At 45.7% G+C, this 8,519-nt stretch overlaps 1 pseudogene; it reads left to right on the top strand.

Moving 5' to 3' along the window:
- The first annotated feature begins 6,332 nt into the window (after positions 1-6,332).
- LOC147023678 (uncharacterized) lies at positions 6,333-8,306 on the top strand (annotated as a pseudogene).
- The last annotated feature ends 213 nt before the right edge of the window (positions 8,307-8,519 follow it).

The following is an 8,519-nucleotide window of genomic DNA, read 5'->3' as shown; positions in this document are numbered from 1 at the left end:
CACTCAAAAGACTCCCTCGCTGAGAGAATCTGGTGAGCAGGATCAGAGTCAGGAAAACGAGCCACATGTCCATACAGCCGCAACTGACGCTCACGGACTATGCAGGTAACAAATCTCATCCGAGTCTCTCTCAGCAACCGCTCGTTGGACACAAAATCCGACCAGCGATAGCCAAGGATTCTCCGAAGAGACCTGGTACCAAAGGAATTAAGTCTCCGTCTCAGATCCTTGGTCAGAGTCCAAGTCTCGCACCCATAGAGCAAGACTGGAAGTACCAAGGACCTGAAGACTCGGACTTTCGTCCTCCCGCACAGGTACCGGCAGCGCCACACCCCATGATCCAGTGAGTCCATGACTCCCCAGGCCCGACCCAGACGTCTATTGACCTCTGACTCGCAGCCAGCAGAGACATGAATATCACTGCCAAGGTAAGTGAATCTCTCCACGACCTCAACATCCTCACCACAAACAGACACAGACAGGACAGCAGCATCCAAGATGTCACCGAAAGCCTGGATCTTAGTTTTGACCCAAGAAACCCGTAATCCCAACGGCTCCGACTCCTCATTCAGCACCTCGAGGGCCCCCAAGAGGATGTCTAAAGTCTCCGCAAAGATGACTGCATCATCTGCAAAGTCAAGGTCCGAGATCTTGACATTCCCAAATGACGCACCGCAACTTGATCTCTCCGACATCCTCCCTAGAATCCAGTCCATACAAGTGCTGAAAAGTGTGGGAGCAAGTACACATCCCTGACGAACTCCAGTAACAACTGGAAATAAGTCAGAGATGGTACCACCACACTTCACAGCACTCTCAGTACCAGAGTAGAGTTCAGACATCAGATCGATCAGTTTTGGTGGCACCCCACGAAGACCAAGAATCCTCCAGAGGACGTCCCGATTCACTGAATCGAACGCTTTACAGAGATCAACATAGGCTGCAAGCAGCCCCTGCCGAAGCTCTCGTCTGTGTTCGGTGAGGACACGAAGTGCAAGGATACGGTCAATCGTTGACCTCTTTGGTGTAAAGCCTGACTGCTCTGGACGCTGGTGCTCAAGCAGATGGTGGCGAACCCTATCGAGAATTATCCGAGCAAAGACCTTGCCCGGCACTGAGAGCAGCGTCACCCCTCGGTAGTTGTTGCAGTCTTGGCGATCACCCTTCCCTTTCCAGAGAGGGACAACAAGGCCCCTCTTCCAGTCAGTTGGGATGATGCCTGTGTTCCAGGCAGAGCACAAAACTGCATGCAACGACACGAGTGCAGCATTTCCACCAGCCTTGAGAAGTTCGGCATGGATGCCACAGATCCCTGGAGCTTTGCCCCGTTTCAACTGGTTCACCGCAGCCCGTGTTTCCACAAGCGTAGGTGGACCACAGTTGATTCGAGGGTCAGCAACAGGGATTGTAACACCCTTGACGTCCAACTCGACAGTTGGGGGATCAGCCTGGTACAACCGCTCAAAGTAACCGGCCCAGCGGGCCTTCACTTCAGACTCCTCTGTCAAGAGCCTACCACTCTCTGCTCGAACTGTAGTGCTCCGAGGGATGGGCTTGGATGAACGTAATGCGCGAATTCCCCTGTAAGCGGGACGAGAATCACCTGTCCACAGGTGATGCTCTACCCCCTCACAGATTCCTCGCACATAGGCCTCCTTGTCCACCCTCAGTGCACGTACAGTTTTACGCCTCAGCTCCCTGAACAGCTCAGCTCTGCCATTCAGCCTGGCCCTGCGACTCTGGTCAATGGTATCCAGTGTCCCTTGAGAGACAAAATTCTTCTTTGCCCTGCGGTGAGCTCCAAGGCATCCACCGGCAACATCAAGGACGGTGGTCTTGAAGGCGCTCCACAACTCTTCAGGACCCCCAAAGCACCCAGACCCCCAAGTGTCCACTCAGCCTGTTTGCAAACTCCTCAGCTACTCTCTCATCCCTGAGCTTGGCAACATCCAGCCTAGGCTGGGATGGTACCATTCTCCAGGATTTAAGGTGCAGCTTTAGAGTTGCTACAACAAGCCTGTGGTCAGTATTGAGGAACTGAGCACTCCGGTAGACCCTGCAGTTCTGGATCATCCTCCAACGACCGTCAATGAGGACATGGTCAATCTCCTTTGCCACACCGCCAGCGTTGGAATACCAAGTCCAGCGATGAGCTTGTGGGCGCTGAAACCATGAACCAGCCACCCTAAGTCCATGACTTCTTGCAAAGTCAAGGAACTTAGTGCTATTCTGGTTCATAGTTCCTGACCCATGGGGACCAACACACACCTCATAACCGTCCCTATCAGTTCCAGTCGATGCATTGAAATCCCCCAAGACTAGAAGTGTATCTCGTCTGGGGCACTGATCAACCACAGACTCGAGTGTGGCGTAGAATGCATCCTTCACGGTGAGATCACTCGCTTCAGTCGGAGCATAAACAGAGACCAGGGAAATGACACCTAAGGAGTGACGAATCCTTAATCTCATAATACGCTCGTTGACCGGTGTTACCTCAATTATCATTGGGGTCAGCTTATTGGACACAGCTACAGCAACTCCTTGGGTATGGTAACCATCAGAGCGACCAGACCAATAGTAGGTGTAACCACCCACCATTATCTCGCCGCAATCCGGTCTCCGAACCTCAGAGAGAGCTGCAATCCCGATGTCCAAACGCTTGAGCTCAGATGATAACAGAGACAGGTGATCATCCTCTCTTAGGGATAGGACATTCCAGGCACCCACCCGAAGGGACCGCCTCAGGTTAACCCAAGGAGACCGCCGTCTGGTGGACGACACCTCAGCACCACTCCGACACACTCTCCCGCAATCTGACCCAGGGATGTTACCCCGTGGTTTCCCTCCTATCAACGATTGGGGGTCCCGAAGGCTTTGCCCCAATCCCGTCATCCGGTGAGCTGCCCTGCGAAGGGAAGCTGCACAGGAGGTACTCCCACGGAGTGGGTTTTCAGATTTTTTTGCGTTTTTGCGTTTTGCGGAATGAAGGGTTTTACGGTGGCCGGAGTGCAAATCCTGCCAAGACTGAGGGAGTGTGACTGTTATCTTGAACTTCTTCCATTTTCTAATAATTCCGCCAACAGTTGTTACCTTCTCACGAAGCTGCTTGCCTATTGTCCTGTAGCCCATCCCAGCCTTGTGCAAGTCTACAATTTTGTCCCTGATGTCCTTAGACAGCTCTCTGGTCTTGCCCATTTTGGTGAGGTTGGAGTCTGATTGATTGAGTGCGGACAGCTGTCTTTTATGCAGATAACGAGTTCAAACTGGTGCAGTTAATGCAGGTAATGAGTGGAGAATGGGAGGGCTTCTTAAAGATAAAACTAACAGGTCTGTGAGAGCCGGAATTCTTACTGGTTGGTAGGTGATCAAATACTTATTTCATGCAATAAAATGAAAATTAATTATTTAAAAATCATACAATGTGATTTTCAGAATTTTTGTTTTAGATTCTGTCTTTCACAGTTGAAGTGTACCGATGATAAAAATTACAGACCTCTACATGCTTTGTAAGTGGGAAAACCTGCAAAATCGGCAGTGTATCAAATACTTGTTCTCCTCACTGTACATATATATATATATATATATATATATATATATATATATATATATATATATATATATATATATATATATATATATATATATGTAATGGCCTATAGGAGTTTTTCATCGTGATTTCAGATTTGACAATGTTTTTTCACAATACTCGTTCTGTAAAATTAGAAAAACAAACCTCTTCGGGAACGCCCCTAAAAATTCTACTGAAAGGGGCGTAACACATGACATCAACTGCAGGATGACAAAGGCTGCACCTAAATTACTCTGGTTCGTGGTCTACGTGATTGTATTGGCTTCCTGTGTGTTTCCACATTTGATTGGTCGACTCAATCGCTTCGTTCATTTCTGCTTTAAAAAAAATCGAACATTTGGTTTTGAATAATGGATGGCATGGACTTTGTTTGTCTGGTAGCGACAGTGAGTGTGAGAGAAATGAAGGATTTTGGTCTGAATCAGATGGAGAATTGTCGGATAACATAGTCGCGGGAGGTGAAGTTCAGGCAGCTGGAAATGGAATACGGCCTTAGCAGTTTGAGCCCGAAGCAGGACAAGCAGAGGAAAATGGCGATGAAATTCCTGGCGTTCATGATGATCAGGAGGACATCGAAGGAAGACTTGGCAATGACAACTGGTTAGACTAAATCCTATTCGTAATTCAATAATGTAAATTCGACTTGCATACTGCTCGATATCAGAAATATTTTAGTGACGTGACATGACCAGCGCAGCGGGCGTGTTTCTCTGTGGCGAATGAATCACAAGCAAGGCCGGCGCATGTCATCGGCCGTATCTCTCCGTGCATAAAACGAAGCAATCTCGCTGTGTCCGGATACGATGAAAACTTGTGTGCAGAACACACCTTGCGACACAATTGTCTCGAGTAGTCCGATAAATCTGAAGTTCTGTTGCATTTTTATTTATTTTATTCCTACTGTCGTCATGTAGCGCCAGTAGAAAACAATGAAGAAAAGAGAATAATAAAAGAAAGCTACAGCTCGTCAGATTTATCGTACTAGTCTAGACTCTCGAGTTGACAAGTAACTTGTATTAGCATGCACACAATGTATAAGAGTCAATGCGTAAGAGTCCTGAGGCTCTGAGGTCGTGTAATAGGACAGATAAATTTGTCTTTCATAGTTGTGCAAACATTTTTTTCCCTTTTCTTTTATTACAGCATTTTGGTTAAATGTTAATGAATAGCAAGCCAATGGAAGCAGTACCTTCACTTTAGAATAAACCCATATATGTCGAGTGCAGCCGTACCTGGCTTGCACGTATGTGGAATCGTACCTTTCCCAGCAGGCTGGTTTCAACGAACAATTCAATAAGCTGCAAAATGTGGGTGCAGGTTTTTCACATTGTTTGATTTTAAAATTACCTCCTTGCGCCTTGAAATGATGCAATATTAATCTTTGGTATTTGATTTGTATGTCCCTGTAAGTTTCTATTTTAATGGAAACATTCAACAGTCACATTTTATATTTTGTGGACATGGTATAGCCCTTTATTGTGCATACATGTATTGGATTTGTACACGACTACGACAAGGTCGTAAAGGGATAAATAATTGCCTCGTGATTGTTGTGCATACACGGCTCAGAAGCAGAATTTCTTTTCCGCGAAACAATCACAGGAATTAAGACGATCAGTGAGATAGCAAACACATGTGCACAATGCATTTGTACGTACTTTATACGGCTAGCGACATCTCGAGTCACTCCACTCTGTGCGAGTTTCTGCAGATGACATCAACGCTGCGGTTCGCTGAAGTCAACTTTTTTGAGGGGCGGGGCATAACAAGTTGTGAAAAGCACCAGAAATGTTCAAAATATTGGTCTAATTATCCCATTTTTGATTGTAAAAAATAAACATGGGTGATTTCTTCACTCGGAAGGTCAAGTTAATATCTAAATAACCAGAAAGTTTTGAGTGTCATGGGACCTTTAAAGTACCCCCAAATTCAAGTTTAATTAGCATGATTGAGTAGATGAATGAAACCAGTGCCAAAATGTTCTCCGAGAAGGTAGAAATAAAGATTCGCCATTCTTAAGTGTCAACTCCTGTACTTAGCCTACTTAAGAACGCCCCTAATTAGCACTAATTACCAAGTTAATTAGCATGATTGAGTACAAAAATGAGACTTGCACCAAAATATCCAGTAGGGTACCCTGACTAAGTTTCGGCCATTCTTAAGTGTCAAATCCTGTACCAAGTCCAGTTAAGAACAGGTCAAAGGTCAGGGTCAGTGCTGCCGGGGGGGGGGGGGGTAATTAGCATAATTAGGTACATGAATGAAACCAGCGCTAAATTGTTCATCTTTGGGGTGAAAATCAATATCCGCCATTCTTAAGTGTCAACTCCTCTACTTAGTCGACTTAAGAACGCCCCTAATTATCGCGAATTACCACGTTAATTAGCATGGTTGAGTAAAAGATGCAAGTTTGGCCAAAATGTCTCTCAGACCACCCTGTCCATGGATTGGCCATTCTTAAGTGTCAACTCCTGTACCTAGTCCACTTAAGAACGGGTCAAATGTGATCATCTCATCCTTCGTCATGTTTATAAAAACATTTTTTAATCCGCATTATCTGTCTCGAGGCCTGATATCATTTAATCGATTTACTGGTACTTTAATTTACGCCATGTCCTAATTAAACCTGGTAACACAAGAAATTTCATTTTGCTTATTGCAAAAACAGTGTTTCCTTAAAAAAAAAAACCTTTCCCAAACATTGTTCTATCCCAAATAATATTGCCTTTTCAGATAAGTGACAATGGATACGCAAGACCCTGATTGGTCTCCTACCATTGCCAGGACTGAGACCCCAAGCCCAGTTCCGACACCTCAGAGACGCTGTATCCTTCATACGTATCAGAGTTCGGGAAAGAGGCCATGCCTTGAAGTGTTACCATTCGGTGAACAATGGGCCACAGCACAAAAAACTGCATCAAACAGGTGTAAAAAACAATTTCGAGAATTCAGTCTTCCGCGATGTCGTTCTTGATCTACCTGAAAGCCCAGGGGAAAAGGATGGATATCATGTTAGCTGGTATTAAAACTTTACTGCAGTTTCAGCCAGCCAGTCACCTGTCGACATTAGTGACACTGCGAGTACCTCTATGACAACACATTTACGTTCTGCAACCGCAACCTCAGATGAAAAGCTATCCACTTCCGGTATATTTCCACCTCAACGTTTGTTTTGTGGCAACACAAAAAAGCGCAAAAAGGGTGGGCTTGAAGTTGCTGGTGCTTGCGAAACTCTCGAGGCTAGCCAAAGCATTCAGGAGACGGCTTTGGTATTAAATGATGCTAAAATCTTGTCTAAAATCAGTGGCATTGACCTTGTCGCCAAGGAAGTGAAATATCATCACTCTGGCAAGAGTTGGTTTCTGATGTCGGCAAACAGAGTACGCGATCGAGACAGGAAGAGTGCCGAAAGTCCATCGACCAGTACCACCAACCCGTCAGCTGTTGATATTCAAGCACATGTTGAGCAATCTGTCCTCAGAAACAAAATGCCCAAACTCCTTACATCCGTGTCTGCGAGGTATTTGGACTTGTGCAATACATCATCAGAAACTCCTCTAAATAACACTCAAAGCCTCATGCGGAATTTGAAGGAAAAATTTGGTGACAAACTTAAATTTCAAACTCCACTCGGAAAGAAATTAGGATTGATAATGTACAGTTCTGAAATGTCTGATGACGCAGTACGTGTCGCATATGACTATGCCTCCGATAATGAACAAATTGTGTCTCAGGCCGCTCTGCTACTCAGGAAACAACGACTTGGTGTTCAAAAAAAGGATTTGCCCGAAAATGCTACTTTAGATGACATGAAGGGAGGTAATGTTATCACCCCCCCCCCCCCACTTCTGTTATCTACTTTCTTCACCACCTTGTACTGTGGACAAAATCCCACAAAATGTACCAATCATGTCATGCGCCGCGTTAAATCATCCTGTGATGATGCCCTCTTCATTACGAGGAGAGGTAAAGTCAAACCAGCAAAGCAAGTGGCACTGGGTGCTGCTGTGAAATCTGTCACAGGTTGCAAAAAGGTTGTGCAGGTGTTAAATCGATTTGGGCACTGCATAAATTACAACAGCTTAGAGGAATTGGAAACAGAAACAGCAGAGCAACTTCAAGAAAGGCGACTGTCCTGTCCTGATGGAACCATCAAAGACAAGCCAATGGGTGTTGCATTTGATAACTTCGATGAGTTGACAAATACATTATCTGGTGCAGACACATTGCATGATACAATGGGAATAATGTATCAGAATGGACCTGATGAATCAGAAGAAACAAGGTCAGTTGAACCAAGCGAGTCCGTCTCATTGCCGCCAATAGTCCCTCACACCAGGAAGGGGCGAAAACGATCACTGGAGCAACAAGAGGTATCACTGGAACCATATCATAAAAAAACAAAAATGACAGTTTTCAGTTACAAGCACGTAGATGTCTTCAACCTCCCTGATGTCAGTGGTGCTGCAAGAAACTTGGACCTGATGTGGATGATGAGTCATGCTCTAGATGTAGGCAAAGTTCCAATGTGGGTCGGGTATAATGCCAAAAACTACGAAGACAAGAGGTCCGATACATGCCCAACCTGAGACAGCCAATCACTAGCCTTGACGTCATACAAGAGACGCTCATCACAGCCCAAAGATGTGCCAAAGAGTGTGAGCAGAAATTTGGATTCGTCACGTATGACCTGAATGCGGCAAAACCTGCCATGTAGATTCAAGCCACAGAAAAGCCCCAATTTGATGACGTCTTCTCCGAGAGTCACGACCTAAATTCCGGGTGTTCGGTGGGAGACGACTCCACTGCTCCACCTAGTGGTCGTTTATCACCACCGGACCCCGGCCCACAACATTATTTCCCAAGATATTTAGGAGTGCATCTGATCCGTTCAGATCGCCACAATGGGGACTGTTTAACTGATGGCAAG

The sequence above is a fragment of the Eptatretus burgeri genome, chromosome 7 (assembly GCF_056783735.1).
Source record: "Eptatretus burgeri isolate ZD-2024b chromosome 7, Ebu_testis_v1, whole genome shotgun sequence".
Classification (NCBI taxonomy): Eukaryota; Metazoa; Chordata; class Myxini; order Myxiniformes; family Myxinidae; genus Eptatretus; species Eptatretus burgeri.
Note: the sequence above shows the minus strand (reverse complement) of the source record. Positions and strands in the feature narration are given on the sequence as shown.